Source organism: Notechis scutatus, chromosome 5 (assembly GCF_049901735.1).
Source record: "Notechis scutatus isolate UNSWTSFEM ecotype Mainland chromosome 5, rNotScu1.2, whole genome shotgun sequence".
NCBI lineage: Eukaryota > Metazoa > Chordata > Lepidosauria > Squamata > Elapidae > Notechis > Notechis scutatus.
In genome coordinates this window covers 12,108,939-12,135,432 of record NC_142013.1, presented here as the reverse complement: position 1 = coordinate 12,135,432, position 26,494 = coordinate 12,108,939, and the positions used below count along the sequence as shown (strand labels likewise).

The 26,494-nt window shown below is 42.8% G+C and overlaps 1 long non-coding RNA gene across 1 annotated transcript in view; it reads left to right on the top strand.

Annotated features, from left to right (window-relative positions):
* Window positions 1-23,546: 23,546 nt before the first annotated feature.
* Window positions 23,547-26,494, top strand: part of LOC113420124 (uncharacterized) — a 61,454-nt gene continuing 58,506 nt past the window's right edge. The window contains exon 1 of the long non-coding RNA XR_003372013.2: window positions 23,547-23,691. This is a non-coding gene — a long non-coding RNA (uncharacterized LOC113420124). The remainder of the gene's footprint in view (window positions 23,692-26,494) is intronic.

The window sequence follows — 26,494 nt, the reverse complement described above, 5'->3', positions numbered from 1 at the left end:
TTTCCTATACTGACAGCTAAGAAACTTAAGGAAGAAATTGGAAAAAAATCCACTTTGACATTAATAGGCATTTAATGCTGAAAATAAAAAGTCAAAGGGATAATAAAGATTTCTGGATAATCAAAAGCTTTTGAAAACAGGAAAGGAGAGAAAAAGAATAAAAGGGCAGGATCTGGAAGGGAGGAGACTGCCTGGAATTAAAAAGAACTTACAGCAAAATCTCAACAAGACTTCCAAAAGATACATTTTAACTGAAATATCGCAACAAAAACCCCAGGAAAAGAAAGTGGAAAAAGAAATAAGAAGAAATAACTTGGGACTATTTGGATTACTTGATGATTTCTGGATTTTTGGTTATTGTATTTGAATGACTAAAATCAATCGGGTGGTTGTTTAAAACTGTTTAAAATGGCTCCACTTTTAGAAGAACTGGAAATGGAACTTAAAAAGTACAAAGAAGATGCACAAGAAGGGAGAGGTTCTTTTGGCTTCGTATTTCAGTTTTTAGAAATGGAGATTTGGAATTATGAGAAACAACAAGAAATGCCTGCATAACAAGAAGATTGTGACAAAGAAGAAGCCATCTTTAATGAACAAGTAATCTTAGGTGGGGGGAAAAAAGGAAAGGGGTGAAAGAGAATGGAAAGTTTAAGATTGGGAAAAACAACTCCCCCCCCAAAATAGAGTGAAAAATAAGTATAAAATCAGAAAGCAACAGAAGAGGGAAATGCAGAAGAGAGAATTAGAACTAAGAGAGACAAGGGGGTAAAAAGGGGAGGGAGAAGATGAGAGGAAAAAAAGAAAGGAAAAGAAGTTATAAAGGACAGAAACAAAATATAGAGAAACAGGGCCTATTTAGAGATAATGGGTGAAAATTTAATGGAAAAAGGTACATAAGATAGTATTGTTATATTAGAAACAGAAATAATTTTAGAAAATATGAAACAATGTATGATTAAAATGTTTGATAAAATAGCTATCGTAATTCAGTGGAATGCTTGTCAATAAATAAATGTAACAAAATGTATATTTAATGATTTACAAAACATATGTGAAGAGAAATAAGGGAAAAATTAATTATGGAGATTATATGTGTCTTTAAGGAAGTATGATATTTAATTGAAAAGAAGTGTTAAAGGTGTTAAGATTTTAATGATAGAACTGAATTGGAATGGAATGAGGGTTTATAATTACATATATTTATAATCTTTTTTAAAAAAGAATATAGTGTGTATTATAAGAATGTACCAAGCAGAATTCGATTGGAAGTTATGTATTATGTATTATATTGAAGGTCATAACCTTAAGGTATATATTGAAGTTTAAATAAGAGTTGAATGGATGTAATTAAAAGATATAAAGGTGTCATACTCCAATTAGTAACTCCGGGAGAAAATTTGTTTAATGAGAAAAGATAATATGAAATTGAAACAGAACAGACAAAAGTATAAATATATGATTTGAATTGAGATGAGATAATCAAAATAAAATTGAGAAAATTAAAAGAGGGGGAAAACTATATAGAAAATGTAGAATAGTATAAGATATGGAATAGAACACGAAAAGGAGCATGAAATTGAGTTTTGTGTCTGTATAAAGAAGTTCAACTCGGGACCATGCAATTTTCAAAAAAGATGTTTTACCTGTATTTTGTATGTGTGAAAACCCAAATAAAACTTTATTAAAAAAAAAAAAAGAAGTTGTGAGACAAATTGTGGAATAAGATTTCCCCATCCTTGGAGCATGATATGGCCAGACAATTTGCAAAGTGTTGTGTCTGCGTGGCCGCAGAAACGAAATAACTGCTGCTAGTAGCGCGAGATATAATTGGCTAACGGCATGGCAGGCGACAAGAAAAAGCCAGACATTTCCAGCAAGGTGAAAGGGTATACAGCAAGAACTATGTCGGGAAACCTATTTGGGTACCCAGCCACATACTTGAAGTCATGGGGCCCTGGTCGTACCATGTGGAACTCTGCAACAGTAAGGTGTGGCGCAGACACATCGACCAGCTGCAGAGAAACCCGGAGCGACTGACTGATGATGAATCAGAGGACACTGAACCACAGGGGAACGAAGAGAGAGACTTACCTGAGACAGAGATCGCAGTGCCCAAAGTGACACCTGGCGTGAGATCCCTACCAGCTGAAGTCCTGAGGGATACATCCAGTGACTCTGAAATTAAACAAAGAGACACTGATGTGTGTAATGAGCAACCCAGGATCTTGGAGGATCAAAGGTCGAATCGATCCTGGAAATGTCCAGGCTACTTGAAGGATTATGTCTGAAGATAATTAAAGTATAATAATTAATAGTTAAGTAATAATAGTTATAATAATTAATAATTAAAGTAACAAGCTTTAAAGTACCAGCTGGAGGATGAGGAGTCTTGTGTCTGTGCGGCCACAGACATGAAATAACTGCCTCTAGTAGCATGAGATATAATTGGCTAACGGCACGGCAGGTAACCACTATATAAGGGAGCTCGCCAGCCATTAGTGTTCGTTGGATTGCAGTTGGAATTGATTACTTACCAGTAAAGTTGTATTGCGGATCCTTGTCTTTCACACCTTCTTTCCCACGATCAAACACAAAGCATATTCAACAATGTAAAATTGGAGTCCTTCACTTTACAATTCCAGTAGGTTCCTATTCCCCCAAATATAGGGTAGGTAACAGGGAGTATAATATCTACAGTCACCAAGATGTTCCCCAAGCACATTTCTTGGTACCCCGCTTCCTTGACCCGCTTGACTTTTAAAGAATGTTCTTTCAATAAGGAAATTTAAATAAGAAGTTTGTGTGAAGTTGCTAAAAGCATCTTCAAAAGGCAGGTCTCCATAACAGCCATTCTGATGTGCACCTGAGACATCCTTTTCAAATTCCGTATGTGGAATTTAGGAAAGCTCTCTATTCTGAAATAGCCGAGGCACATATAAAAATGGCAATTGAGGGAAATTCTTTTGGGGTTCCTCTTTAGCATTCCTCATTACTTTCAGCCTGGCTCTTCCATAAAATGAAAGAGCAAAAAGATCAGAGCACCTCCTCTCCAGCAATCAAAACCCAGACGAGCGGAAATTATCACCAAGATTAACACTAGATCCACTATCAATAGGTCAGGGGTGTCAAACTCAAGGCCCATGGGGCTGGTCTGGAAATATCAAAGGATCAGCCTGCAGTGCCTCTGCCAGTCAAATGGGCCAAAGGGGGCCATGGGGCCTCCTGCACGGCCTGTTTTTGGCTTCCTCAGCCTCCAGCAGCACTCTGCCAGCCAAATAACTATTGTTAGTTGAATAATAAAAATACAATAATATAAATAGCTTTTCTGCCTGGAAAAGCAATTTATTATTAAACAATGGGGTATAAATTTAGAAATAAAAAGTTTAGAGGAGTCTAAAGAATAAGTAATAAATGTTTGCCAGTAATATCTGGTAGAAGAGATAGGAAATCGTTATAATAAAGAACTGTGGAAAGAAAGAAAAGAATGGGAAAAAAATGCATTCTGAGCCTGTGTCAAACCACCATGGCCATGCCCACACCCAGCCACACACACACACACACACACATACACATACACACACACACCCCTCTGAGGTCAAACACAACCCTGATGCGCCCCTCAATTAAATCAAGTTTGACACCCCTGTAATAGGTAAACAATACCCCAGTCAAGGAACCACCAATTCAAACAAACATAAACAACAGCCTAATCAAGGAACCACCAAGAATACTCCTACCCATACTGACAGAACAAGTCACTAATATATAAATAGAGAGCAAACCTCACTCCCTTTTAGCACTGATGATGTTACTTAGTTGGGTAATGAAATGTCTGCAAGAGAACAACCAAGAGACAACCAAGAACACCCAGGGCAGAGACAGGTAGTAAAAATCTAGTACTTAAGGAGATAGAACAATAGGTGTAACTTCAAGTAAAAGTGAGAAGTTCACTAAAACAATTAGAAAGAATACCAAATTGTAAATAGACCTGAGTAGTCCTTTAAGGAAAAACACTTAGAGGTTGGGAAGCCCCTGCATACAGTAAGATGATTCAGACATTGGGGCTGACCAAAGAAGATATGGTTAATTTATATTGTTATCTGTGGTAGGAAGAAGAGTAAAGAACAAAAGGTTTATTGTTACCACATGGGGTTTCGCAGGAAATAAAAAGGCTTTTTCTGTTTAAATGGGAAGACTCAGATAATCTGACTTGATCAATTTGATGTGATTTCTTATATGTGCATCTATAATAATTGCATACAGAATTGAATGGGATTGAATTGAAGAAAAATGTCCTTTACCTGTGTATAGCCCCAACTGGGGCTGCTGCAGCTCAAAACAAAACATAAATTGTGACATGTTTGGCCACAGTTCAACCCTAAGCCACAAATATTCTCTTCTTTCTTCCATAAATTGTCAGCATCCAAATTAATGGCAATGGTGTAACTCAACTTCCTATCCCCTCCAACTGAAGAGAACTATAAACCAGAATGAGATCCTTGGAAATCCAGAGATGGGATCTCTTTTTGACTTGCTTTTCTTTAAGTGGGTTAAATTAGCTCTGTCCCACAATTTACACCAACACTTCCCAATGTGCTGCTTTCAGAGCTCCCAGCGCTCTTTTTGATGTGGGGAAAATAAGAAGAGGAAATAGTATTAGGTATGCTTGCTGCCTTGAGTTAATTATAAAAATAATTAAGGTGGGATTAAAAAATCAAATATGAATACAAATAAATCAATACTTTGGCATGTCATCTGAATTTGGATGTGAGTTAAAATGGATTCCAGGACAAAGCATAAAATCAAACTGCAGTTGGAACTTATTCTCCCAATGAATATTTGTGTGAATTATATATAAAATGCATGGAACTTTAATTGCATTATTGTAGCTGCCATTTGACTTTTTTGATCGCCTTTCTTACATTTCTTTTTATTCTTAATCTCTTCGATTATGAGCCTCGGGCCCGAAACAATTTAATCTTTGTACAATACTGTTTTAGATGTTCCATAAGTTAATAAGAATAAAAGAAATGAAGTTTTATTACGTGCTTCTACCAATACTTAGTACCAGATGATATCTCTTCTTAATTTTTTATAATTTACGTTCCTAACTAGCTTTTAGAAGACATAAATCATGGATCAAAATGGAAATAACTGACTTGCTTTTAATATAAATGTAGGATTAACTAGCTATTGTGCTCGGCTGCTGAATTGTGCTGAGCTGATGAATATTAAATTGGCAAAAAACATAAAACAGCAGTAATGGATACTTGCAAACTACTTATCTGAACATCTTTCACCAGTAATATAAGCATGGATGATGGATGATCTTGTAAAAGCCACTTTCTGCAGTCTAAGTTTAAACATTTCAAAACAAACTTTCTGCATGGATGTAATCACGGATGGGAATTAAGGAGAAGAATGGCGAATCTAAGAGGAAAACAGATCTCCCTCAAATCCAGTATTGGAATTCAAAATCCAATGGAACTATGTTTTACTGCAGAGCCAGAAAAATACAAATTCCTTTTTGAAAGGATCTGATGTCATGAAGGTGATCTGGTCCAATTAAAGGTCTTGGAGAGCTAAAAAAAAAAATAAAAAAGAAAAAATGGCACCTACAACTACACCAGTTGTGGAATTCATTTTTTTTTTTACTACCGGTTCTGTGGGCGTGGCTTGGTGGGCATGGCAGGTGAAGGATACTGTAAAATCTCCATTCCCTCCCCATTCCTGGGGGAAGGTTACTGTAAAATCCCCATTCTCTCTCTACCCCACTAACCTGCTTTACAGCTCCATTCTCCTGTACAGGGCAACAAAAGAAGACCCAGCCAATCAGCTGGGACTCAGGAGGCAGAGAAGAGATGGGGGCGGCGCCAGTCAGAGGAGGTATTCCGAACTACTGAAAATTTCTGCTACTGGTTCTCCAGAACTGATAAGAACCTGCTGAATACCACCTCTGAACTACACCATGGTGATAACCTTAATGTCAGCTGCACCTTATGCTTGCTATGCTTCACTTCTATGCAGTGACTGACTGCCATGAACTGTGGGGAGGGAGAATATAAGGGGGAATGCTTGGGAACTAGAAAGTAGAGGCTGTACTTTCTCGAGATGCTGCCTCAAGGTCACCCAGCTGGAAGAAGGAAGGAGCTGCATAACAAATCATGCTTGGGCTGACCATTATGAAGACATCTTGCGTGGACTTGATTAGTTATATTGGGGTGGGCAAGGAGAGACAGATAAAGTGTGAGGAGAAGAACATAGGAATTTTGGCACACGATTTTCAATTCTGGCTATGCAATGCAGCAATACACTTGATCTCTAGTTAAACTATACTTTTCTCAACACATAGAGCCAAAGATCATTTCTGTTTAGAGGTTCAAGTTGTGGGCAGTCTGATACTTAACATTTTGAACCTTCTGCAGATGTTCCTGGGTCCAGCCACAGAAGAGAGGAAGGGTCCTCAGGAGAGAGATAGATGGCAATTGATGTTTCAGTCTGGGGGGAAATGGAATTTGAGAGGGGATATGAAGGACGTCATGCAGTATTTGAACGGGTGTCAACACAGAAGATGAAGAAGTTCTTCCCTTATTTCAGAAGAGAATGAACTTAAACTATAGGAAGACAGTTTCCATTTGACTGATCGGAAAAGTTTCTTAACAGCAAGAACAAAGTTATTTATTAATTTGAATTATACCCCCCACTCCTTTATACAAGAACTCCCGGCAATATGATTGATGCTCCTTTCTCCTATTTTTTCTCTATAACCACCACCCTCTGAGGCAGTGGTTGTAGGATGATCGGCCCTACTCATCCAGTGATTGGCCCTTACTCATCCAGTGAGTTTTAAATAGCTGACGATAAACTTGAACCTAGGGTCTCCTTGATGTCCAAATCTAGAGGCAGTGACTTTTCAGCATCTCGCGATCCACAAGAGGCAATGGCTGTAGAAGAGCTAGCCATGTGAATCCAGTGCCACTCCAACTCGTTAACCTTGGTTCATTGGCTCTCAAAGTGAATGTAAACGATGCTTCTATTGTGACATCATGACCCGTCATTTTGGCATCATCTTGGTTAGGAAAGGATGCCTAGGGTACATTCTTGCAGATAAGATGCCAAAATGTACCAACCAAAATTGGGTTTGGCTTATCTGTGGATAGCCTCACCTTTGAGTACGTATGCAGGTTTCTTTAGATCAGGGGCGTCAAATTCGATTTCATTGGGGGATGAATCAGGGTTGTGTTTGACCTTGGGGGTGAGTGGGTGGGGTGGGTGTGGCCAGGGTGGGCGTGGCCAGCTAGACATCACTCCTGTCAGAGGCGCCTATGGTGGGCCGAGCGCTCAGCCAGTGAAAATGGGTTCCCAAGCTCCGTTTTTGGCTACGGCAGCCTCCTGCCACCCTCTGCCAGTGAAAACGGAGCTCAGGAGGGTCTCATGCGGCCCTCAGGAACTCCGTTTTCGGCTGTGACAGCCTCCTGCAACCCTCTGCCAGCCTTGAGTTCGACACCCCTGCTTTAGACTCCCATTATAACTTTATCAGAAAATAACTTTATCAGAAAATAGTGTCCCAGTCTTTCTTGATTTGCTTTCTTTGCTTGTATTACCAACGTAAAGCGAACTCAGGCCTCACCTCCTTTTCAGTTTCTCAAGTTTCTCAATACCCTTCCCTTAGTGCTAGACACTGAGTGCTGCTTCCTACAATCATGGTTAAAGCTATTATGAGCAATGTTTGGTTGCTAACCTGCCATTACAGTCGCCTTGCACGCGTCACAGTCAGCAAAGGCTTTTTAACTAAAAGGGAAGGATTGGCGGCTTTCAGAGCAGCGTAGTTCCTCTTGAAAAGCTGCTCAAATTTCCTTTTTTGCAAGGGGTAAGAGGAACCCACGCATCTAAAAATGTGGAAGTGTGGACCCTGGCAATTTATTTTGTTCTTTTATTGCATGAAAAGGGCAACTTTTTTTGGTTTTGTTTCCCAGGAACATCACAGTTCAGGGAATACGACACGTAGCCTGTCTTTTAAAACTTTCTTATACAACTGATATTACTAGGTAATGTTTGTTAAAAGAAATAGAAATGTAAAAGATTGTCATTAATATTAATGGCAGAGCTGTACTTGAATTTACTATTTACTATTATTTACCATTTACTATTGTTATACATATATACAGATATACTGTATATACATATATACTTTTTTCTTTTAAGAATTTAGTGTGTATTTTAAGGGAATGTACCAAGCAGAATTCGATTGAAAATAGGTATGTGTTATAAAATAGAGGTTAGAAAATGAATGTTATAACTGTAAAGATGTAACTTAAATTTTTAAATAAGATTTGAAAAAAAGATACAAAGGTGGTATACTCCAGTCTGGTAATTACAGTGGAAAATTTGTTTTATGAGAAAAGATAATATGAAATTGTAAACAGGACAGACAAAAGTATAAAAACATTGATTAGAAAGATTTTAAAAATTAGAAAAAGATATGTAATTGAATTAAGAAAGGAATGAGATAATTTAAAATAAGGCTATAGGAAGTAAAGAAAGGGAAAAGCTATTGAAAAAATTGAGAAAATAGTTATAAGATGGATTAGAATGTATAAGATAAATATGTATTGAGTTTATGTCTGTATGGAGAAGTGATAACCCAGGGCCATGCTGTTCTCAAAAAAAGATATTTTATTTGTATTTGTATGTTTTGTGAAAACTTAAATAAAACTTTTATTAAAAAAAAAAACAACTTTCTTATTACAGGTAGCTCTCGACCTATGTCCCCAACTGACACCAGAACTTCGGTTGCTAAGCAAGGCAGCCGTTAAATTGTATGACTCACACCCAATTTTATGGCTTTTTTTCGCCCATGGTTGTTACAGAATATCAGAATTACGAAGTTGAAAGGGACCTTGGAGGTCTAGTAGCCCAGCCGTTCCCAATCATTCTGGCTTCATAGACTGGCAGTGGTGACGGCGACAGATGGCGGCGATTGGGGGATGGTTTTGCACATGCAACCTTATTCCAAGCATGTGCAAATGGAGCGTTGTGCACTTGCCCACCCCTTGCACGGACAAGGTCCCAACAGACCATGGACCGGAGGTTAGGACCCCCTATTCTGGTCCAATCCCCTACTCAAGAAACCCTAAATCATTTCTGACAAATTGTTGTTCAATCTCTTCTTAGGTAAGGGATGGGTGGGACAAGAATGGAAAGTAGATGTGGTGTGTCATTATTCTAGCAATTCTTTCTAAAAAGTTTTAGCAATATCACTCCTCTCTCTCTCTCTCTCTCTCCCTTTCTCCCTCCCTCCCCCCCCTCTCTCTCCCCTCTGTCTCTGTTTCCTCCCCTCTTTCTGTTGTGTCTGCCAGCAGATTTGGACAGTGTGGAGGTTGGGGAAGAACATGGGCCAGTCCTGGAGTCTGGGGAAGGCTCAGACAAGGGCTCTGTGTCAGAGGCAGAGATGGGGCCAGGGCAGTCCAACAGTTATCAGCTGCCTTCGGAGTCAGACATCGGTGAAGTAGAAGAACAGCTGGAGCCTGTTCCCAGTGTGCGTGCATGCTCAGAGCTGCCAGAAGAAGGGAACAGCTAAGGAGTAAAGGTCAGCTTGGGAGTAAAGCCACAGGTGGACAGTGAATGGCCCTTCCCATAGGGAATAAAAGAGGAGTGAAAGGGGAGTGGGATTTTGCAAGAGACAATTAGTTCATTTGGGTGAACTAATCTCTTCCTGCATTCTTGCTAATTATTGTCTGCTACAGTGTGGCATCTGAAAGATATCTGCCTGGCAACTCTCCAAGCCTGATCAAGGTCTGTAATTCTGGAATATCTTGAAAGACTGTTGTCGGGGACTTTGCTGGAGAGGAATTCACTGTAAACTAAATAAAAGGGGTTCATCAGGATGTGGAGTCAGCTTTGTGCTGTTGAGGAAGCCTAGGTCAGAATACTCTCTCTCTCTCTCTCTCTCTCTCTCTCCCTCTCCCTCTCCCTCTCCCTCTCCCTCTCCCTCTCCTCTCCTCCCTCCTCTCCTCTCCCTCTCCCCCCTCTCCCTCTCCCATTCCCCCCTCACTCTCCAAGTTGCCAAGCATCAGAATTTTGATTACATGATCCTGCAAAGGTTGTAACTATGAAAAGCGGTCATAAGTCACTTTTTTCAGTGTTCTTGCAACTTTGAAGGGTCACTAAATAAACTATTATAAGTCAAGAACTACGTTCTATAAAGATGCTGCCCAATATAAAACTATTCGCTTAGGGACTGTTTGAAATTATAAAAGCACTGGGGAAAAAGTGAGTTATGATTGGTCCTTGCACATTGGAACGTTCCCCACAATCATGTGATCAAAATTCAGGTGCTTCCAACATTCTGTGGTCATGCGATTAACATTTGCAATTTTCCCAGCCAACTCGCAACAAGCAAAATCAATAAGGGAAACCAGATTCGCTTAATGAACCTGGTGATTCACTTAACAATGGCAGGCATTCACTTAATATCCTTTGCAAAAAAAAAGTGTGTAAAATTGCACCTAACTCACTTTAACAACTGCCTTGCTTAGCCCTGGAAATTCTGGTCCCAAATTTTGGTCGTAAGCTGAGGTCTGCCTGTACCTATAGCTATATATAAATAACCTTTTGTCATGCCCCTGGTGGAGACTGACTCCAAGGGAGAGGAGGAACAGCCGACAGGGAGTGGAAGTGTAGCTCCGGAGGTTGTGGAGGAGGCTGGGGAAGGGCAGAGGCCGGCTGAGCAGTCAGAGGAGGACCCAGGCCCATCTCCTATCCATCCTAGGGCATGCAAGGAGGAGAGGATAAAGGAGAGATGTGGTCTACTTAGTAGGAGAGGGCCTTGATCCTTTTTGTGGGCTGCAGCTGTGACAACTGAATAAGAGGACAGACTTGCGTATGGGCAAACGCTGGAAACAAAGCATGGAAATATCTCTGGTTTATGGTTCCTCTCTGAGTTTGGCGTCCTTCGCAGTTTGTGGACGTCCTCCAGCCCTTATCTAGCCTAGTTTGTGTTGCTTTTTTCCTTCTTCTTGTAACTGCGTGGGAGGTTTTTTTTTGTCTTCCGTCAAGAATATTCGGAGCTTAGAAGCAAAGTGAAGGACTAAAAGGGGCTTCACCTGTTTTCTGTGACTGTGTTTGTTTTGTATCCCACCCTGGGTCATCACACCTTCTGGGAGTTTGAAGCTGATTGTTCTACTCTGATTTCCGCATCTGTGTTTGTCTCATTTCTTTCCGCATATCAGCAAAAGGATTTTGGCACATGGGCCAGACAATTAAACACAATCAAATGCTTTGTTTACTTCTTCTTCTCTGCCTGTCTCCCCAACCCCTCCAGCTTCTGAAGTAACCACAAAAGCTGTAGTAGTCCCTTGCTCTGAGTGGAATTTGGCAATTCGGGGCATCTATCATGAGGAAGAGACAGCTTATTTATTCTGCTTAGTGAAATTAAACCTTAGAATCAATTTCCTCATATAAGAAAGGAGGGGAATAAAGGACTATTCGCGTAGCCCTCCTTGAAGAGAAGGGAGCATGTAATCATATATTCTGCATGCATTTTCAGATGGCACAATTCCAACGCATTATATCATTTGATTTTAGGGGGTGGGAGAAACACTAGATCACCTCTGTCATCTTACACATTCTTCAAACTGATCTATCTCATTGTTGAGCCTACAGTCTCTACATCTAAGCTAGTGTTGGAAGAAATATCCATCTGGTTCAGTTCCAAGCTGGGAGGAAGACACTGGAAACATGGAGGCGGATTGAAAAGGTGGTTTAATAATGAAGCAGAATCACATGGGTTTGAGATCCTGGGCAGCTGACCAGGTGGAGTTGAGAGTGAGGGGTTTTTTATACCTTCTCTTGGGCTTTGCACTTGAGCTTCCTGTTCCTGTGCAAGAACATGTATTCTATTGGCTGTTGTAGGGGTCATAACTGGCTCTGTAGGTTGTCCCAGGTTTGGTTGAAGCTTGTAGGGTGTGGTGCAACTGAGGTGATGCAATGAAGGAGCTTGCATTCTGAAAGGGAGTTGGGCAATTCCTATTATGGCTGAGGGCTAACCCTACCTTTGCTCAGACCTTGCTGCGGGGAATTTTTTGCCTACGAACAGAGCTACCTATATCTTTATCTCTTAAGTGCTGGCATCTACTGAGGGATATTAAGAAAGATGGGGGCTATTAAGAGTGAGTCTGCTTCTTGCCTGTAAAAAGAAACATGTTTCCAGGGAAATATAATATTCTGACTTTTTAATATTTCTCAAAATATTTCATTCTTCTAGCAGAGGAGGCTAACTTTCTACACTAGGCATACTTAGATGTTCATATGTATTGGAAACTACCCATCCTTGGCAGGGTCTTGAAAAAGCTAAGCAGATTCATGCAACCTGGTTCATACAAAAGAGCTGACACCTTTGTGATCTGCAAAATACGTTCCATGTATGTGCTCATTCCCACAGAAGTCCCAAATTACACAGGCACCAAATGTAAACTGAATGAATCACTTGAAGAAAAAGTAAAGGGTCTAGAGGCGGGTCTTGAAAGACGTGCCACAGCCATGTTACTGCAGCCAATGAGACAACTTGCCACGGGAAACTTGCCATGAGACAACTCGCGACAGGATAATTTCATGGTGGATAATTCAGTGCTTTGCTTTGTGGAAAGTACACCCCAAAAGGACAGTGCCAGAAACCTCACAGCACCAGAAATCTCAGAAAACAGTACCAAGAGACTCAACCCAGCCCACCCCTTTAAGAAAACCAAGAAGCACCAGCTGAAAGAAAATCTCAGAGCAGCTAATGGCTGTTACAAAAGTAACAGAAAAGTAACAGAAACACTTAAGTAGAGCCATTAAGATAAGGGGAATCAGGCTAAAAATAAACTCTCCAAGGTAAACCGAAACTTCCTTTTTCCTGCCCCTGAGAAGATTTCCTGACCCCAAGGACAGGAAAAACAAAAGACCCGGGACCAAGATTAACCCAGTAAAACAGGAAAACAAAATCCAGGGCAATCAGAAACACACCAAAACCCATCAAGCTCCAGGAGCTTCAAAGGGGAATTAAGTATAAAAGGCTCAGATTCATACTCCCAACCTGCTTGCAAGCCAGGAACACTCGAGCCGTGTCACTTTTTGCTTCTTGCCTTCCTACATTTAAAAAATTCCACTTTCTGGCAGCTGGCTTCTGCATCCATTTCTTCTCAGTGTCTGTGCTTTGATTCCACACCCATTTGCACTACTCAGGTGACCCTGAGGACACAGATAAACCTCCAAGTGGCCTCAGCGGCCCTCTGAAAGGGTGCTAAGGATAAGATGACTGTAAGGAATATAAATCTTTCCTCCATTCAGCCAGAACTGAAGAAGCTTCTTAGATGAGAAGCAAAACGTCTTCAAAGAAAAAACAGTTGCCTTTTGAAAAAGTACCTTTTGGGTTGGACTGGAAGACCACCAAGGTCCCTTCCTAACTCTGTTATTCTGTGCAGATTTCTGTTAGACGGCCTTAAGAGAACTGCGAGGCCCTGTGACATTGTCATGCAGATGCTATGACCAGGACTTAGCTTCCTCGGTGGTTACTGTAAATATATATGGAAGCATCAGGTGGAAAGTTTTTCCCAGTGGGAAATGGGTAATGGCCCATGTCATGGCTGCAAGCGACTTGCAAGACGGGTCGCAGAAATGTCATTTGCCCTGGAGCAGTTAAGTAAGAATCAGTCCGGTTCTAGCATCGCCAATAGACAGCTCAGCTTCTTCTTCAGCCCATTTTCTTTTCCTCTCCCCCGACTCTAGAATTATATCTACAGTTTATAGCCTTTTTCACATTTTTCCATGACAACAGCCTGAACTTCTCCACTTCTCACCAGTGGCATTTCAGCAAAACAGAAAAGTAGAAGAAACACAAAGAAACTCTCCTGGCAACAGAATGACAGTAAGAATGTTAAAAAGGCAAAATTAGGTAATCTTCAGAGCAGCAACGGCTGTTCACGTACATAATTGCATTAGCATTGACTCTGAGCAACAATACTGGTTCAGTAAACAGAATTCCTCCCTGTGCTAACTTGTCCTGGAGGTTAAATACAATGCACTTAACCTTTCTTGCTGAATTTGAGAGAAGGTAACTCCTTGTGGATCCAGGCAAAGAAACCCATTTTTAACTGACATAGATTTCATAGAATAACAGAGTTGGAAGTGACCTTGGAGGTCTTCTAGTCCAGCCCCCTGCCTAGGCAGGAAACCCTACACCGCTTCAGACAAATGGTTATCCAATATCTTTTTAAAAACTTCCCGTATTGGAGCATTCGCAACTTCTGGAGGCAAGTTGTTCCACTGATTCATTGTTCTAACTGTCAGGAAATTTCTCCTTAGTTTTAGGTTACTTCTCTCCTTGATTAGTTTCCACCCATTGCTCCTTGTCCTGCCCTCAGGGGCTTTGGAGCAGCGGTCGCAAACCAGTGGGCCACAGCCCACTGGTGGGCCATGAGAAAATTTTGGTGGGCTGCAGAGAAATCTCATCCCCAGAGGACCCCCCCCAAAGCAATTAATCCAGGCTGCACAGAAACACAAGGCTGCGCCGCCCACATGGCCCGCGGGAACCCTCCCTGCCCACTCACTCCTTACCCGGTAAACTTGCCTGCTAAATTGCTGTTTTTCCTTTTTCCGACCATCATCTGTTCTGCTGTGCCGGGAGATTTAGATTAGCTAGGAAGCAGGAAATGGTTGCTTTCTAGCTAGTCTTTAGATCTTTGGCTCTGCTTTTAAGTACAGCTGAACCTCCCTTAGGACTGAAGTTTTGCTTGCAAGCAAATTCAGTGCAGACTCACGTCAAGCAAATTTGAGAGACTGAGCTAGCTGATGGCAGATAGATAGATCACTGAATGATTCTGTGAGCAACTCAATCTGCCTGCTTTGCCTGCTTTGGGGTAAAAGTTGCTCTTTTTTTAAATAAAAAATTCAATATTTACATGTATGGTGTGTTGTGAGTTAATTTTGTGAGTTTGCATGCTAGCAAATATTATGAGTTTGCTTGCAAGCAAATTTTATGTGACAGACTGAGCTAGCCAATGGCAAATAGATAGATATCTGAATGAATCTGCGATTCTGTGAGCAACTCAATCTGCCTACCTGCTTTGCCTGATTTTGGGTAAAAGTTTCTCTTTTTTATAAAAAATTCAATATTTATATAAATATTTATAATATTTACATACAAGCCATGCCCAGCCAATCACATGACCACTGAGCCACACCCACAAATTAGGCCACACCCACAGAACCAGTTAGTGGTCCCTGGGATCTAAAATTATGAGTTTGATGGTCCCTGAGGTCCAAAGGGTTGGCAACCCCTGCTTTGGAGAATAGGTTGACCTGCTCTTCTTTGGGGTAGTCCCTTGGAACCCTGCTTTCAGGTCACCCCTAATTATTATTTTCATCAGACTAGACATACCCAGTTCCTGCAATGGTCCTTCATGTGTTTTAGCCTCCAGTCCCCTAATCCTCTTTGTTGCTCTTCTCTGCACTCTTTCTAGAGCAGGGGGTCTTCAAACTTGACAGTTTTAAGACTTGTGGACTTCAACTCCCAGAATTCCTCCTCTAGTCATGTTAGCTCAGGAGTTGAAGTCCACAAGTCTTAAACTTGCCAAGTTTGAAGACTCCCTGCTCTAGAGTCTCAACATCTTTTTTACCTCATGGTGACGAAAACTGGATGCAGTATTCCAAGCGTGGCCTTACCAAGGCATTGTAAAGTGGTATTAACACTTCACGTGATCTTGATTCTATTCCTCTGTTTATGCAGCCTAGAACTGTGTTGGCTTTTTTGGCTGCACACTGCTGGCTCATATTTAAATGGTTGTCCACTCCGAGCTCCCTCTCACAGTCACCACTATTGAGCAAAGTACCACATATACTGTACCTGTGCATCTGATTTTTCTTGCCTAACATCAGATGTTGATGTAGCATCCAGCCACACTGCAAAGCGATTAGGAATACAGGTCGTCCTTGAATTATAACAGTTCATTTAATGACCATTCAAAGTTACAACGGCACTGAAAAAAAGGGACTTGCATCCGTTTCTCAGCCTTATGACCCTTGCAGCTTCCCCACAGACCCATGATCAAAATTCAACCACTTGGCAACTGTGTGTGTGTGTGTGTGTGTCACGTGATTCCCTTTCGTGATCTTCTGTCAAGCAAAGTCGATGAGGAAGCCAGATTCCCTTAACAGCTGGGTTACTAACTTAACAATGGCGACAATTTGCTTTACAACGGCGGCAAGAAAAGTCATAACGTGAGGCAAACTCACTGAACAAATGCTTTGCTAAGCCACATGGATTTTGGGCTCAACGATGGTTGTAAGGCGAGGGAGTGCCTGTGTGCACATGACGGTCACATAATTTTTGGTCAAGTGTCACCTGCCACATCTGATTGTTTCTGTATCAGATTTAGTACCTGGGTTCAGCAAATCAGCTATTTTGAGAATGGTAGATTGTGCCTATATAGCAATGTTTCTCAACCTACTAGTAGGCAACTTTTAAAGTGTATGGACTTGAATTATCCTGGCTGTGGAATTCTGGGAATTGAAGTCCACACAACTTAAAAGTTCCTCAGGTTTAACAGATTAACAGAGTTGGAAGGGACCTTGTAGGTCATCTAGTCCAACCCCTCCCCCATCCAAGCAGGAGGCCCTACACTATCAAGATCTTGTCTGTGTCTTCTGAAGTGTTAGCAGTTCTTTCTCCCTCTTCAGCTTTGTCTCAAATACAAACTTCATGAATGCCCCCCCTGCTATCCCTTCACTTCAGTCATTTATACCCAGATACAAGTCTAAGGTTGCATACTACCTTCCATGCAGACATACACCCATGACTTGGTTAATGACGTGATTCACAAATTACAGTTGCTAAGACCCATCATTTTGAGAAGATTTGAGATGACAGCAGTGGTGGGATTCAAAGAGTTTTACTACCTGTTCTGTGGGCATGGCTTGGTAGGCATGGCAGGGGAAGGATACTGCAAAATCTCCATTCCCACCCCACTCCAGGGGAAGGATGCTGCTAAACCCCCATTCCCTTCCCACCCCACTAACCTGCTTTCCAGCTCCATTCTCCTGTGCAGGGCAACAAAAGAAAACCCAGCCAATCAGCTGGGACTCGGGAGGCAGAGAAGAGATGGGGGCAGGACCAGTCAGAGGTGGGATTTGCCGGTTCTCCGAACTACTCAAAATTTCAGCTACCGGTTCCCCAGAACTGGTCAGAACCTGCTGAATACCACCTCTGGGTTTATCCCAGTAGCCTACAGGATTGTGGACCAGTTAATTGTTTGGTTCATAGACCATGCTAACAAAGTTTTTTTTACAGCAAAATTGTGGGGTCCTTGTTTCTCTCTGAGCTTGGTTATTTGCTTGCAATAACCACCTCTGGTGGTATTCGTATTAATAGAAGATAATACTGTATATGTAGCTCACTGTTGAACTGTGGAGCCCTTGGTGCTCTCTGTGAATGGTTGTTTTCTTGCAGACATTTCATTAGCCAGCTGGCTGACATCATTAATATGAGTGAGTGTGGGGTTTGATAGAAGCAAACCATATACTCCCTAACACTGATGCTGTTACTAGTCAGGTAATGAGACATCTGCAAGCAAATAACCAAGCTCAGAGAGAAACAAGGACCCCACATTTTTGTTGTAAAAAACTTTGTTAGCATGGTCTATGAACCAAACAAGTAACTGGTCCAAAATCCTGTAGGCTACTAGGATAAACCCAGAGGTGGTATTCAGCAGGTTCTGACCAGTTCTGGAGAACCAGTAGCGGAAATTTTGAGTAGTTTGGAGAACCGGTAAATACCACCTCTGACTGGCCCCGCCCCCATCTCTTCTCTGCCTCCCGAGTCCCAGATGATTGGCTGGGTCTTCTTTTGTTGCCCTGCACAGGAGAATGGAGCTGGAAAGCAGGTTAGTGGAGTGGGGCAGGAATGGGATTTTGCAGTATCCTTCCCTTGCCACGGCCACCAAGCCACACCCACCAAATCAAGCCACACCCACAGAAAGTAAAAAAAAAAGAATCCCACTACTGGATAAACCTGACAACTATGGATTAATTAATTAATGTTTGTTACACCATACTCTAACTAAAGCCTTTCCCCTAAGTTGTGAACTTCATATAAACTGGACAACTCTTACTGTACAGACCAACCTATTGATGAACAGTGTTCATAAGATGTAAGCTGCTGAGCTGGAGTTCAGAGAGAACGAAAGTATTAAGTCATTAATCACATATTTATTGCAATGAGACAACAAAACAGAAAACCTTCCCTCTTGGTCCCTTGGAGTATTTGGTTATTAAGGGAATAGGCATGAATTCGTTTTTGTTTCTTTACCGAGATTGCTGTAAGTGTCTCATATATTGGTGACATTAAATCCATGCGTTATTCCAATCATCGTAACAGCAGAAAGCACAAGAACTTCAACTTCGTTGAGAAGTGTCACCATAGCAGGGCATCTTTTAATAAGGTCAACATTCACTCTTCACCCTGGACATAATGGAACATTCATCTTAAGCAGAAATTGCTCAGGAGACATCTTCCTGAGTTGTACTGTGTCGAATTGCAAGGCAGAAGTTGTATTTTTAATATTGCACCAGCAAAATCACAAAATCAAACAAAAGTTGTCTAGTCAAACTGAACACATCAAGAAAAAATCTTCTTCTTCTTCTTCCTCTTCTTCTTCTTCTTCTTCTTCTTCTTCTTCTTCTTCTTCTTCTTCTTCTTCTTCTTCTTCTTCTTCTTCTTCTTCTTCTTCTTCTTCTTCTTCTTCTTCTTCTTCCTCCTCCCTCCTCCTCTTCCTCTTCCCCTCCTCCTCTCTCCCCCATTTTCTCCCTAGGGTTTCACAAATTACCACAAATTACAACATACCACATTGGATTCAGAGGTTGTCACATGCAGAAGATATCCATTGAAATAAATGGGGATTAAGTCAATCATGACCCCTTTACATCTTATTCATTTCTACGGAGCCATACTGAACCCACATTAAAAGAATCTTCCATGTCTGAATCTGCTTTCTACCCTTTACATTACAATCATGTGAAATAGGGAGGGACTTGTCTGATATGTTTTCTCAGTCGTTTTCTTGGCCTGGGATCAAAACTTTCTTATCTGTCTCTTGCCTTGATAGTAGTTTTTCTTCTTCACCTTCAAGGCCATTCCTTCCTCCCTCCCTCTACACTGCCTTACATGGTCTAATCAATGTTATGGCTACCCTCAAGAGATCATTTGGCAACCGCTTCCCAAGAGATCAAAGGTGTTGGGTCAAAAAGATGGCATTTTTAGTGATAACCTCCAGGATGAGATCCGTCCCTATCTTCTTATCTTTAAGAAAATGGAGGAAACAGTTCTCCACAGAGCTTTTAGAAAGAATGATTTTTAAATGTGAATAGCAGCTGAGATAGTTAAGCTATATTTGCCATGTGTTATTTTCATGTTTGAATACTGTAAGTTGTCAAGCATCTGACACCTAGGCAGCCCACAAGTAATGGTAATACATAATAAAGAAACAAGGATAATGGAGTTAACCATTGATTGGTTTATACTCACCAGAAGTACACACTCAAACCTGCTAGATCAAAATTAACTATTTTGTGAGAATTCTGATGTATCTTCCAGAAAATGGTATTTTGTTAAGGCTTGCCTTGAAGATTACAGGCAAGTTTCCATGTGAAATTGATAGTATACAAATATCGCAATGTATTTATCTATACATCTCATGCTGTCTGGTGAATTCTGGGAGTTGAAATTTACCTACCTTAACATTGCTGAGATTGAGAAATACTTGCTCTACATTATTCCCTAATTTATTTAATCTCTATCTCCATCTTTTTTCCCCCCGGAGCTGCGAATTAGTAAGACTTTGGAGCTCATGTTTGATTGTATTAAGGTGTTTGCCTAACATGCCTGAATAACGATTATGTGCCCATCAAAAGGAGTGTGATGATTCAGTGGTTAAAGATGCTGAACTTGTCAGCTGGAAAGCTGACAGTTCAGCTTTGAGACCCGAGTGCCACCAATGGGTGAGCTCCCATCCTTGCCCCAACTTCTTCCCACCTAGCAGTTTGAAAGCATGCAAGTGCAAGTAGATAAATAGGTACCACTTTGGTAGGAAAGCAACAGTATTCTGTGCACCTCTCTGTATAAATCATGCTGGCCACATGACCATGGAAATGTCTTTGGACAATGCTGGCTTTCGGCTAAGAAACGAAAATAAGCTTTGCCTCCTAGAATTGGACTCAACTGGAGAGGGGAAATCTTGTTTTTACCTTTCTCTATGATCCAACAAGGTATGGATACTTAGTATTTATATAGGCAGTCCTTTTGCAGGGCACTCTGCCACCAACCTGGTCATTTATTTTTTTTCCAGTGATGCAACCATTGCTGTTGTAACTGAATCCATCCAATTTGGTGCTGGTCATCTTTTAGTCTTTCTTTCCATCTTTCTCAGCATTATAGATTTCTCCAAAGATCTTTGCACAAAAATGTCTAAAATATGATCATTTGAATCTAGCCCTTTGTGCCTGACTGAAGGAGCAGTTTTGTGTTAAAACTCAAAATTTCTACTGCCCCATTCGATGACACATTACAATTGTAATGTAATGAAATTTTTCTTAAGGTAAACTCTATCAGAGTGGATAAAAATCGATGATCTGATTTTTTTAAATTTAAATCGAATTTTTTAAAAATTTAAATCAGATTTTTAAAAATCGAATTTATTTTAATAAAATGATTTTTGGAGTAAACATCTATCTAAAGATAGTTTTCTATTTAAGTCACATTAATAATTTAGTTTATGCAGCATGAAATGGAGCTTACTTATGTAGCTTGAGGCTATATTTTCTGCAATATTGGGACTGTCGGTGAGTCAACAGCAGGTCAGAGGAGGAGCCGCTGTGAGACAGAGATGGCAGTTGCTCTTTAAAAACTATGATTTAAATCACGTTGATTTAAAACAAGCCTCTTTACTAGTGATTTAAATCATGACTTAAATCAAACCCATCCTGGAGGTTTTTAAGAAGAGATTGGACAGCCATTTATCTGTTGAACAGATCAGGTATTGCTCACAAAATAGAATTCTATTGTATTGACCTCAACTAGGACTAGCCACATTATTGTACAAAGTGAACCAACTCTCTTAGAGAAGCAGATTGTGAGGAGAGCATGGTATATGTACAATATGACCTTTCCTTCATCTCCTCACCTGTCCTAATGCCTTCAGATAGATGCATGAAGCCCATATAGCTAAGGAATTCCAGAATTTATGTTTTGGGGGAACTGGATTGAGGGATAGTGAGCAGACCATTCCTTCTCTAGGAATAGAGAAAATATTTGCTTACAGCTACCTACAAAAGTGGACCAGGGTTCCAATCTTCATATACGTCTTCCAGGTATGTATGAATTCAGCTCTCCAAATGGCTGAGAGAGCCACATTGTCATTAAAAGTTTTTAGTTTCAGGTCTTTACTGATAAATGATCAGTAAAGGACTTTACTGATGATTCAAGGGACGCAGTGGCTCAGTGGCTAAGACGCTGAGCTTGACTATCAGAAAGGTCGGCAGTTCGGCGGTTCAAATCCTTAATACCTAGTAACAGAGTGAGCTTCTGCCAACCTAGCAGTTCGAAAGCACCTAGAAAAATAGGGACCACTTTGGTGGGAAGGTAACAGCGTTCCGTGCGGCTTCGGTGTTTAGTCATGCCGGCCAAATGACCAATGGAGACGTCTTCGGACAGTGCTGGCTCTTCAGCTTTGTAACCGAGATGAGCACCGCCCTCTAGAGCCGGAAACAACTAGCACGTATGTGTGAGGGGAACCTTTACCTTTATGCACGCTGTACTCCTCTTTTGAAGATAATCCAATGGGATCGAGTGTCACCTTTTTCAACCAGCCTCATCATTCCCTCTTCTTGTCCATGCAGATTCCTTCTAGGACAGGATCCTCACTGGCTGATGGCATTGGGACCAGAAACCTCCTATACAGGTATTCCTTGACTTACAACAAATTTATTTAGTGACCATTCAAAATTGCAACATCACTGAAAAAAGTGACTTATGACCATTTTCCACACTTGCAGCATCCCCCTAGTACTATGATCAACATCCAGACGCTTGGCAACTGATTCATATTTATGACGGTTGCAGTGTCCAAACCTTCTGACAAGCAAAGTCAATGGGAGAATCGAGTTTCATTTAACCACTGTGTTGCTAATTTTACCCACTGCAGTGATTCACCGTAAAAAAGATGTTGAGACTCTAGAAAGAGTGCAGAAAAGAGCAACAAAGATGATGACGGGACTGGAGACTAAAACATATGAAGAACGGTTGCAGGAACTGGGCATGGCTAGTCTAGTGAAGAGAAGGACCAGGGGAGACATGAGAGCAGTCTTCCAATATCTCAGGGGCTGCCACAAAGAAGAGAGAGTCAAGCTATTGTCCAAAGCACCTGAGGGCAGGACAGGAAGCAATAGATGGAAACTAATCAAGGAAAGAAGCAACTCAGAACTAAGGAGAAATTTCCTGACTGAACAGTTAATCAGTGGAACAACTCGCCTCCAGAAGTTGTAAATGCTCCAACATGGCAAGTTTTTAAAAAGATGTTGGATAATCATTTGTCTGAAGTGGTGTAGGGTTTCCTGCCTAGGCAGGCAGTTAGACTAGAAGACCTCCAAGGTCCCTTCCAACTCTGTTATTCTATTCTATTAACAACGGTGACAAGAAAAGTCATGCAATGGGTCAAAACTCACTTAACAAATGTTTCACTTAGCAACAGAAATGCCAGGGCTCAATTGTACTAAGTTTGACTACCTGGTATAAAGCAACAGGTCTACTCATCCGGTTAGTTTTAATGTGGCTAGTTCAGTGTGGGCTGAGCTGTGTTGTCAGAAGTAGGTCTCCAATGTTTATTTATTTTTTATTTTTTGCAGGTCCTCAGGTGTATTTTATTCTGAAAGGTTAAAAGTCAAGGACTGCAGAGACACTATGGATGAGAGAGGCAGACTGGACTTCCCTCCCCAGCCCCCACTTTTCACCATTCATATTTCAATATCTCATTTTCTTATTCCAGCAGGGCTGCAAACAGAAGCAAAGCGCTGCCCTTACAACCTTTATCATAACAAGAGACCCCCCCATAACAAGCAACTGGCAACCCACAAGGTGTACATCCCGGTCTGTATCGTTCACTCCCAGGTTGGGCTGCCCCCACACGCCAAACGAAGGCGAACGCGGCACGAGCGTTCTCGTTTCGGAGGCGTTTTGTTGACCCGGGTTGAGCGTGTCGTCGGAACCCAACCAGCGTGCGCCCGTCCTTCGGACTCGTTCCGCAGCGCCTTTGAACGTTTTCAATTTTTCTCCGAAGAAAAAAAAAAAGGGGAGGGAATGGAGGGGCGGCGGGAGAAGGATGCCGCGCCGCGGGTGAAACCACAGGAAAGCCAGCTCAGGCAGCCGCCAGGACCGGCCAGCCAGCCAAGACGCCCGTTCTCGCCGGGGTAGCCGGCTCAGGCGGCCCTCGCTCGGCAGAGGGCGTCCCGCCTGCGGCTTAGAGCGGAGCCGGGAGGCGTCTCCCGCGTTTCGCAGCTTGGGCTGGGGAGGAGCCGCGGTCGCAGCCGCTCGTTTCTGCCACGTCCTCCCGGGCGAAGGCGAGCCTGGCGGGCAGCGGCCGGGAGCGCCACAGCACGTGCGCGCCGGTGAGTTCCAGCGGGGCGGCCGAGTCGGGCAGCGCCGGGTTTGGGGGAAGCGGGTGGAGGGGCGGGAATGACGCTGCGCTGCCTGTGGAAAGTGTCGCCGGGGTGGGAGCGCCTGGTTGGGACGCTCTCCCGGCTCGGAGTTGTGCCTGGAACGGCCCGGGGCGGGCGGAGGAGGCAGGCAGCTCGGCGGGGCCGAGGAGAAGTTTGGGCTGGGCAAGACGCGCCTAAAGCCGGGCGCTTTGCGCGCGGGAGCCGCGGCTCCCCACGCCGCGTTTCCTCAGAAGCAGGAAAGCAAAGAGCGAGCGGGGCGGAGGGAAGCCAGCGGCGGAGGAGGCCTCTGGGGCGCTACAGGCAGGCGGAGAAGGAGCCCGAGCGGAACTTTCCGGCGAGGCAGGAGCGGTCTGCGCTTGCAGGAGGAGGACGAGGCGGCGGCGGGCGCGCCTTCCCAAAAAAGGGCGGCCAGGCCGAATGCCTAGAAAGGGCAGAGGGTCCCGCGTCTCTCCTGGAAGAGAGTTGAGGGCGGGACGGAGCGACGGTCCGGCGGCTTCACAGCCCCGCCGGGAAGCGGCTCTCAGGACTTCGGGCCGCTTGAAACTTCCCGACCTCGCAGCTGGCGTTGCCCGACTGCCGCCCGTTTCCCTTTTTGGCGCTCCCGGAGCTTCACTTCTCCTCGCTTCTTCCTCCTCCTCCTCAAGGAGTTGGGGATTACAGCGCCGGGAATCCCCCCACTCTCGTATTGGGGGTGGGTGGTAGAAGGTGCAGATCACAATTTCCAGGACACGTGTGTGTATTTGTGTGTGTGTGTTTGTGTCAACCCGTGTTCGCCGTTCCCATGACGCACGGAGTCATAAATCAGGGCGCGCTGTCCGGAACGAATGCGCAGAACAGGATGGGTGAAACGTGGCTGGTGTTGGTGGCTGCTTAGCCTGTAGTAGAAAGGGGGCGGTGTCTCGTACTTACTGCACGCTAAAGATGTGTTGTAGTACTACACACAGAAGGTGGGGTGTGGGGGTGAACTTATTTTCTAAAGCACCAGAAGGCAAGACGAAAAACAATGGATGGAAACTAATCGAGGAGAGAAGCAACCTGGAATTAAGGAGAAACTTCCTAAGAGTGAGGACAATTAACTTGCCTTCATAAGTTGTGGATGCTTCATCATTGGAGGTTTTTAAGAAGACACCTGTCTGAAATGGTATAGGGCCTCCTGCTCGGGCAGGGGATTGGACTAGGACAGGGATCGCCAACCTTTTGGACCTCAGGGACCACCAAACTCATAATTTTAAATCCCGAGGACCAGAGACCTTGGGAAAACCCCCCAAAAAGTCTGCAGGAAAATTCCCCACCCCGTTTTCCTACTGATCGATCATTATTTGGGATAGCAGGATACTGTCTCCAGCTCCGGTCTCAGGCGGAGAGAGTGAGAGAGAGACTTTTGGCTTCATGCAAGGAAAGCAGCAGAAGCAGCAGAAGTCTTTCTTTCTCTCCCCCAAACTCCGCCAGAAATAAGTCTTTGTGAGACTTGTCGCACTGGCGCAGCCTCTTGGAGCAGGATGCCTTGCAGGGTCCCAAAGACTCATTTCTGGCGGAGTTTGGGGGAGAGAAAGACTTTTGATGCTTTCCTTGCGTGCAACCAAAAGTAGAAGAAGAAAGAAGCAGAAAGAAGCAGCCCCGGTGGCCAGGCCAGGTGCGTGGGGGCAAGTTCCCCCCTCTGCCCTTCCCCCCTCCCCTTACTACCTTGTGTTGTTTGCAATGCAAGTGACGCAAGCCTTGTGTTCCCATGGGCCATGTGGGTGGCGCAGCCTTGTGTTCCCACACAGCCTGGATTAATTGCTTCGGGGGGTGACATTTCTCTGCGGACCACCAAAATTTTCTCACGGACCACCAATGGTCCCTGGCCACTGGTTGGCAACCACTGCTCTAAAAAGATGCAAATGACCAGCTGTCTGCAAGGAGTATAAATCCTTCCATTCCCGACTACCTGAAGATGATAAGTGAAAAAACAAGAAAGGCTAGTTGCCTCCTGAAAAAGCACCTTTGGGACAGCAATTGTTGTTCGTTGTGGGAGCTTTTCTGGTATCCTCGACCATTGACTCCAGCTTCCTTCATTCCCAATTCACACACGCTGAATGGATTGGGGATTGTGGAAGTGGTAGGTCAAGGCCTCCGGAGGGAACCACCAAATTCGGGAATACTGGTGAAAGTTGAACTTTACAGTGTTTCCCAAAGTAGCCATTTATTCAGAAGTATGCGGTCCAATTAAGGTTTACGTGGATTTGCAGGGATCTAAGATTGATTCCCAGAAATGGAGATGTGTGACTCTGGGGAGTAAACTTTTTGTAAACCTTGAGAGGAACAACAGATTTCTTTGCAAAGAAACAGGATTCTAGCCTAAGGAATATGAGAAAGGGCAGAGATTTAAATGCTGAGGAAAATCAAGTTTATTGGAAATATTAAGATAGCAGAAATGAGTTCTTGCATTTGCATTTTCCTGGTAATGGCAATACAGATTGCACTTTTATGGCCTGAATGCAGTGGCGTTAGATGGAAATTCTGCTTTTATGTCGACAATAAGAAAGTGATTGAGTTTTCATCCTGTCTTTTTTCTAAGCATTTAAACACAAGTCAGAAAGTCCTCTGTTTATTTACTTCGCATCATTCCTGCTAGGCTAGGCTCAGCATGGATATTCTAACCTCATTTGGCAGGTGTTCCTTAGCCCCCATCTTGGCTAAGTGGGGATTTTCCCTGGTTTTTCTCCAATCTGGTACAGATAGGTAATGGTAAAGGTTCCCCTAGCACATACAT